Here is a 9,051-nt window from a genome sequence, read left to right on the forward strand (position 1 = left end):
TGATGTGAATTATGGGAATTTTGAGGTGCACCCTACAAGTTGGAAACTGTTGGGCTAGGATGACTTTATGGCATAAATTTTGGGATTGATGGTCATAAAAATAATAGCTTAATCTGATAAACAATTGCTTACTCTTGAAGAATTAATTATAACCGATACTTCATAGTTTTACCAGAATGTGGCTATTTTTCTGTTCACTTCTCAATCTGTAACACCCGATTGGAAAATGCATCTATGGCAGAATTACATAACATGCAAACAGGTACTATTTTGAATCTCTCAGGTATGAAATGTTCAGAATTTGAAAGTGAGTAGTTATTAGTAGTTATTATTTTAAGGAACACACATATCCTGTCCTCTTAACAACTTATTTACTTTTAAATGTTATGGGTTTCTATAGAATTAAACGGTTTTCAGTTTTAGTATGAGAAAGTACTAATTTATTCTTTTTTGAAAATATTGGCAATTATATTGTGAAAATATTGTCAAGTTATATAACATTCAAGTTGATAGCCCTCTGATAAAGAAGAGGCTATTAATTCAAATTAGATGCCAAATAGTACTGATTTTTAAAAAGTTACTACATGAAGAATAATATTTACTATACCAATACAGTGAAATTTTATTTAATGCAGCTTATTTTTTAAATTTCATTTTAATGTGAAAGTGATGTGCAGTGGGTTAGTAATTGTAAGGCAGTGAATACATAACTGTTCAAACTTGTTATACACTCTCTCATTTTTCTCACAGTTTTCCTTCACCCCGAAACCCCTCACAAGTTGTAATGTACATTTCCAACATATTGTCTTCTGAGTATTGCTATTGCATTGGTTTTCCTTTTCTCCTTTGTCTCGCAATTTTGTTGTTCCTCTTCCCTTTCCTAATTAAGGTAAATGTATACACAATACCAAAACCAAACACAATAGGAGATAACCCATAGGGGAAAAACCCAAGGAAAATAGAAATCACATAGTACATTAAAAACAACAACTGCAAATAAATATCTCTGTCCATATCTTGGAGTTCATTTTGCTCAGGATCAGCTTATATGTTCATATATATGCATAACAAAGCCACTGGAAATAATAGTTTCATGGATACTATATCATGAACACAACATGTTAACTGTTTTTGATGGTAAAGGTGGAATTAGGATTGGTAAATTCGTGAGTCTGATAAAGGAATTTCAAAAGAGGTTTAAAACTATGACAGGTAAATTTTAATTGTTCAAACTTTTTAACTTAGCCTATTAAAATTTAAAATTGCCTGGGAACATAGGCTTTCATGCAAAGAAATCCATGGAGACTTACTTGAGAGGTAAGATGGCTCATTTTCACACTAAAAAAACAACCCTCATAAACAGTGCTGCAAATCCTGTAGGTTAACATGAGAATTGTCCTTAACCAGGAAATATCTTACTGTGAGAAAAAAGGTTGTAGTGGAATTTAAACTGTTTTTTTTTAAATAAGACATCAAAATTTGTGAATTGACCTTTAATTAATAAACAGTAATTCTCTTATAAAGATAATTTTGGTCAAAATATTTAGGTAGAAAGTGCCCTTCAAAATGAAAGAACGTATTGAGTTTACACTTTTCTGTTTGTAATACGTTCCACAATGTCTTTGCAAGTGAAGCACTGAAACACAGAAAAAATCTGATTGTATACTTCAAACCAATGATTTCACATTTCTAAGTAGATAAAAAATATAATATCCTCATTAACATGAGATAGTGAAGACTTGTCTTATTGCATAAGACAAAAAGTTTGAGGATTAGAAAAGAATTGAGCAAATTGAAAAGGTAAAAAAAACGCGTTCTTTGAAGCCCTAGCTAAGGATATTGGCTTCAGCAGTGGAGGGGGCCAAAACTTTTTGATATAGATTGTCTTAATGTTTTTGCTACCTAAAGTGATTTTACAGAGCCTATTTGGCTCAGTATAATGCAAAACAAATTGAAAGAAGACATGAAAATAAATTCTACCTCCAAATAAAAGAGTTTTAAAAGAGAAACCATGAAGATGTAGCAGTGGCGGATGCAGTATAGTCCTTCACCTTCACTAGACTTGAAGCCAAGAAGCTGTGATTAATTGGAAATCAGGCAAGAGCTAAGCGGGGACATAGAAGTAGGACATAGAATTATTGTCCTTTGCATGATCTTGTATTTAGAGAATCCCATAGACTCCACTCCCAAATTACTCAAGCGGATTCAAAATTTTGGCAAAGTAGTAGGGTATAAAATTAACCCCCCAAAATCAATGGCTTTTCTGCATGCCAACAATGAGAAAAGTGTGGTGGAAATTAGGAAAGCAACTCCATTTGTAATAGCCCCACAAAAAATAGAATACCTAGGAATTAACTTAACCAAAGAAGTGAAGGACCTCTTTGATGAAAACTTTAAAATCTTGAAAAAGAAAATCAAAACAGACCTTAGAAAATGGCAAAACCTCCCATGCTCCTGGATTGGAGAGATTAACATCGTGAAAATGGCAATATTTCCCAAGGCTATCTACAAATTCAACACGATACCTATCAAAACTCCAACCTCATTCTTCAAGAAATAGAAGAGGTAATTCAAAAATTCATATGGAACAATAAAAGACCCCTAATATCAAAAACGCTCTTCAACAGAAAGAACACTGCTAGAGGGATACCAATACCAAATTTCAAACTCTACTATAAAGCCATAGTAATCAAAACCGATTGGTATTGGTATAAGAACAGACCTCAGGACCAATGGAATAGAATTGAAAACCCAGAAATGAACCTACAGACCTATAGCCATCTAATCTTCGATAAAGGACTTAACACAATAGAATAGAATAAAGACAGGATCTTCAGTAAATGGTGCTGGCAAAATTGGTTACCTACTTGTAGAAAACTAAAGCTAGATCCTTATCTATCACCCTGCACCAGAATCAACTCCAAATGGATCAAAGACCTCGAAGTCAAAGCAGTCACTCTGAAAACATTACAGGATGGAAGAGGAGAAACCCTAGGTCTCCTTGGCTGAGGCTGAAATTTTCTTAATAGAGACCCGGAAACACAACAAACTAAAGAAAGTTTGGACAAATGTGATTGCAAAAAGTTGCAGAGCTTCTGCATGGCAAAGGACATAGCTAGCAAGATCAATTGAAAGCCCATGGACTGGGAGAATATCTTTAATAGCCATACAAGGGACAAGGGTTTCATATCTAAAATATACTTGGAACTCAAAAAATTAAATCCCCCAACAACAAATCCTCAAAAAAACAACTGCCCAATAAATAAGTGGGCTAAAGACTTAAAGAGAAATTTCCCTGAAGAAGAAAGAAGGATGGCCAATAGACACATGAAGAAATGCTCAACCTCCCTAGCCATAAAAGACATGCAAATCCAAACAACATTGAGATACCACCTCACTCCAGTTAGAATGGCAAAAATCAAGAACTCTAACAACAACAGATGCTGGAGGAGATGTGGAAAGAAGGGAACCTTACTTCATTGTTGGTGGGAATGTAAACTTGTTCAACCACTTTGGAAAGTAGTATGGAGGTTCCACAAAAGACTTCACATAGAGATCCCCTATGACCCAGCTATCCCACTTTTGGGAATTTACCAAAATGTTTACAAACAAGGCCACACTCAAGCTACCAGCACAACTATGTTTATTGCAGCATTATCTACCATAGCTAAGATATAGAACCAACCTAGATGCCCTTCAGTAGATGAATGGATCAAGAAAATGTGGTATATATACGAAATGGAATTCTATACCTCCATCAGAAAGAATGACATTGCCCCATTTGTTAGGAAATGGAAAAACTTGGAAAAAATTACATTAAGTGAAGTAAGCCAGGCCCAAAGAAACACAGGTCCCATGGTTTCCCTTATTTGAAATATCTAGTATATGTGTGAGTCAAGCGGAAAAGGACAGATAATGTGATGTTAGGAAAATGAACCCTTAGATATGTATTGTAATATTTTTTCTTTCATGCATGTGTTTCTAATGCATTTATAAAATTATTTCTTTGTTGCTTTGTATGTAGCTCCACCACCGTATATCCCCCACTTTTACTATATTTGATGTTAGTATAACTTGTGGAGAAGATGGGGAAAAGCAAGTCGTTTAAGGATTCAGGTGGACCTGTTGCAACAATGAGAAGTATAAGTTGTCATGTCAAAAACGAGCTTTACAACGTAGGTGCGGGGGGGGGGAGGAGAGGGGGAAGGATTGTGTGGGGAGGAGGGGGGAGCCTGGGAAAGGATGTGAAGGGTAAACAAAGGAGGAGGCTGCAATGCTTGGTAAGAAATGTATGCATTATCCTGCCCATGTAATTGTAACCCCTCTGTACAATACGTTCACAAATAAAATAAATTTAAAAAATAAATTAAAAAAAAAGAAGTGTTGTCCTTTGTAACAGACAATGTAATCCAAGAAATGGGTGATTTAACTCTATTCTTCTCCATACATCTTGTTGAGCAAAAGCAAGACCAAGAGAAAAATAATCTATTGAAATAATTTTGCAAAGAATAATTTCACTTTTCCTGATATGGTATCTAAGGAAAGTCTTAAGAGAGAAGATAAAAGTCGTAAGAGTGAAGATAAAAATGGATTATTCTTTAGTTTCCTCTAAGCATCTTGTTAGCAAAATATATCTTTGAGGTTAGAATTTATTGAACCAAAAAGGGGTGGAATACTTATTTTTGTGGGCACATTAGACACAAGAAGATTTCAAGGTAAAAGAAAAAAGAAAAAAATTATAGCTAAATATTTGTGATTACAGGTTCTTGGACTGTTTTTTTGGAGACAAAGATTTGCATTAGTGTTGGTCTTCATTAACATAGTTGTTGGGTTTCTGTGTCAACCAAATGAAAAGGGGAAGTTTAATGGACTCATTTGGACAAGTAAACAGCATGATAGAAAATAATGGCAAATAATATTTAATGAATTATTTTGAACAATTATTTTGCGAGAACGAAGAAGGAAAGATATAATTCAAAATCACTTGACTTTATTAAAAGTATGAAAATAGAGTAGTGAAGAGATCGAGAGAAAACAAAGAGGACTGCTTTCTCTCCAGTGGAGTAATAGGTTCTTGATCTTGTTTCTTCCATTCTGTTTTCACAAGCTATCAAGTGTGCCTCAGGACTCGAGTATCCAGTTCAAAGAGCATTCACAGAAGAAAATATTTGCAGTAGATACAGGTGAATTATAACCTTAGACAATCTATTTAAATCTGTTTAAAATTCTCCCCTACCCCAAATTGCCCTCTTTGAAAAGCTTTGTTTGCTTTTCCAAAGACTGACCTTCATTAATGATTTAAAATTTTTAGAGGATATATTCATACTCTCTAGAGATTGCTGTTTGGTTGTAATTTTTGTGTGTTTTTGTTTGTTGTTGTGTTTTTTAACTGAATTTCAAAAGGTTGTGCAAGTGTGTTACAATTAAATATGTCCATCAAATTGTCTAACGCTCCTGGATCAGAGTCACTCCTTCTATCAATCTGAACCAACCCTTTCTCCAAGATTCATTTCAGATTTACCGCTTTCTTTATTACATGTGTACATTGAGTATTCTAGCTTTACTTGCCCATTGTTCTATTTTTCATTCATTCTATTTCTTTACTATTGTTCCTCTCTGGTTTCAATTTCCTGATATTCATTCTGTTAAACTTCCTGTTAATTCTTTGAAAGGTTTACATACATACCGTGGAGTTTCAATCCCACATATACTTGAACTGATGTCAGCTTATATTTCCATAATTCATTCATCTGCAATAACAAATTTGCAAGACTGGAGATGTGAAGCACTTAGACATGATTTTATTCTCATTCATTTGGAAGATTAACCTTTAGTCAGCAAGAAAGTTTAAAAATGACTTAGAATGTATTCCTAACTACTAGTTTTTATAAATGGCTTTGTAAAATATATGTGATTATTTTATTTTACATAGGATAATATTTTGTACTACCTATAAGTTTTGGAAAAAGAAGAAAACTAAAATTTACTAGTGTAGAGGAATATGATAATAAAAGAAGACATATTTTATGTTTGTCACATCTCTGATCAGTACCCATATGCAAGACTTAAAGTCATATTTCTTACTATGTTAGACAGATAGGGAAAACATAAAACAACACATGATAAGGCAACTCTTAGTGACTTTTTAAAAGGTACGTTTTTATGTGATGAAATTTATTACCTAATATTTGGGTTTGAAATATGGGAGGCTGATCTATTTAACATATTTCTGGAAGGCACCTACTGAACAACACAAATGGTGGGGGTACTCTTTCTACACTTTAATGAATGAATTTGTTTGGTATTGGTGCTGGGTAAGTAAATCAACTCTATTGTAACTTGCTTCCTACACTTGAAAACCTTGTAATGTCACTATCATCTACTTGTCAAGTGTTATTTTGGCAAATGTGATTTTAAATAGTTTATTTGAAAATGAATATACTTTCAGGAGATTAAATGTAGGTTATCATTGGTTTGAGAATGACATTTTTATACTACAGAACCTAGTTTTCTGAAGTACCAGTGTTTTGAAGCACTAAGTATCTTCTTAATGGTTTTCTAAATTAAATTTGACCTCTAAATCAAGTTTTCCTAGCCTTGGTAGAACAATTATGGATCTATCATTCCAGAAACTATTTTTTGGCCAACTTTTGCTGCACTGAAATCTTTCATTAATCATTAGGAGAGGGGTATTAAAAATAATCTTGTTCATTTGTGATTTTGTTCACTCATATGGCCTGGTCATCTGTAAATTGAAAGTTTGAACTACAGTACTTTCTCTCATATTTAGTGATCTCATCTTTCATTTCAAGTTTCATTGCATTTCACAGTTGATTACTGCTAATTCCTATAAGGAATTTGGGCCTTGAAATATATTATAGGACATGAGAAATGAGATTAGTCTTCAATTACTTTCATTTGGCATGTTGCATGGGCCTAGGTTAGAAGTCTTGCCCTTGTTATCTGATGATGCAGATAACTTGAACCTGGTATCCTAGGACCCGTGGGTCCTGCAGAAGAATAATAGCTTTTAGACATTATATCAGCAAAATTTGGGTATAATCAGTAAGTATGCTTCAGAAATATGGAGAAAAACCCTTTGGGACCAGCGAGTTAAAACAATAAACAGAGCATCAGAATAAAATCCTTTATGCATTAGCGGAAAACAATACTGTTATTTTACCATGTGAATTCAGAAGACAACAAACACTTAGAAGGTATCACAAGTTTATACCGAAGACATTGCATTGATACTTTTTATATTCTAATTTATATTCTAAACCTAATTATTTATATTCCAATCTATTTATGAGAATAAATGTAAATATATTTGTCAAACTATCAATTCTAATAAGATTCACTGTGTGAAATTTAGAATCAGTACATATAAATATAAAATATATAAGTATATATAATATAAAAATTGTTTTGCATTGTTCTGTTGTGGTTAGGGTATAAAGGCAACTCTGTTTTAAAGTATTATTCCATTATCTCTACCTCAGTTTTTGGTAGAGTTAGACTTAAAACTTTACCATTTGTTGATTTACAGCCTAGAGGCAAGAGGAAACACTGTGATTAAAACATTACCAATTTAAGGCCTAATATCGAGGAGAAACGTATGGACTTCTCCAGGAGCTATGGACATATTTGGTGATAGAAAGTCCGTAGTGTAAGTTCCTGCCTGGTTGGATGATAGACAGGAAAGGACAGTAGGTAATCATGCATATGAACAATTTTTTCACCTTCTTGGCTTTAGCTACTTTTGAAATGATAAGTATAGTAAACAATTATATTTTGATAAAATACCTTCTATTCTGAACAATTCTGACAGAACTGTTCATCTCTCTATGATCTCTTGTAACTAAGGTTAGTTTTGTTCCAGTAGACAATCTATGCTGTCAGGGTAAGATATTCTGATTGGTCTGTTCCTACATGGAAGAAGGATAAAGGGTCAGCTAGACATTTGTGCCAGCAAGACCTCATTTGGGAAATTTTAAGTTGCACAAGTTTAGAAGTAGCTCTTAAGCAAGGCTTACTTTGAATCCATTAGCTCCACAAAGCTAACTCAGTTGTGATAAATAAATACTTGAAAAGCAATCACCTTTGGACTTAGCTGTAAAGGCTTCAAATATGATCGAATTTAAAATGAAGAAGACAAAATAGTCATTGACAAAAAATTGCAAATAAAATAAAATTAAATTAAATTAAAAATAAAATTAAATATAAAATTGCAAATGTGAGCAATCTACCAAACAATGGGTTTTTCCCATTATACAAAGAATTTTAGAGAAATAAGATCAATAGCATATTTAGGAACAATAAGGGTTCCTTGTTATAAATATTCAACCATGGATATATGCCTGTAGGAAGATTCCAACATTAAGTACTTAAATTTAGAGGATACTACATGTTTCAGCAGCAAGTCTACCCAAATTACAACAATACAGAGATTAACATGGCACTTGCAGAAGGATGATATGAAAATTTGTGAAGTATTCCATATTTTTCATTCTTCAAATGCAAGAAATGAAAAAAAGTTATTAAAAGGTGATTACAAAAACACAAGTGTAACAAGACCTGTAATTCATAGAATTAAAGGTTAGTTTGACATCAGTATATTAAATCTTCACCTGAGAAAGGGCTTTACATATCATAACCTTTACAAAACTTGAAATTAGTTAACATTGTCATTTTATCCCAAAGAAATAAAAAAATACAAGGACCTAGGAAAAAAGGAATCTTAAATTTTTCTATATGGAATGCAATCTGAAAGGACACATTAATGAACATATACATTATATAACAATGTAGAATTCAAATTATTATATGTAGGAGCGAATTAAATAGATTATGGACATTATACAAACATAGATATACTTTTTTCAGAAAAATGCCATGAACATCTATAGTGTCTATACTATTCTTTTCAAAAGATGTTAAAATTATTTCTGATTCAAAAAAATCACAAACTCTCTTGAAATCATTATAGATGTATACAAACAACTCTTTAATACATTTTGACATCAAAGTCAGACAATTCACTTGGAAGAA

The 9,051-nt window shown here is 32.8% G+C and overlaps 1 pseudogene; it reads left to right on the forward strand.

The window, feature by feature from the left end:
• Positions 1-8,407: 8,407 nt before the first annotated feature.
• LOC138838562 (U6 spliceosomal RNA) lies at positions 8,408-8,507 on the forward strand (annotated as a pseudogene).
• Positions 8,508-9,051: the final 544 nt, after the last annotated feature.

Source organism: Dipodomys merriami, unplaced genomic scaffold, assembly GCF_024711535.1.
Source record: "Dipodomys merriami isolate MVZ:Mamm:240054 unplaced genomic scaffold, mDipMer1.0.p SCAF_282, whole genome shotgun sequence".
In the NCBI taxonomy this organism is placed as follows: domain Eukaryota; kingdom Metazoa; phylum Chordata; class Mammalia; order Rodentia; family Heteromyidae; genus Dipodomys; species Dipodomys merriami.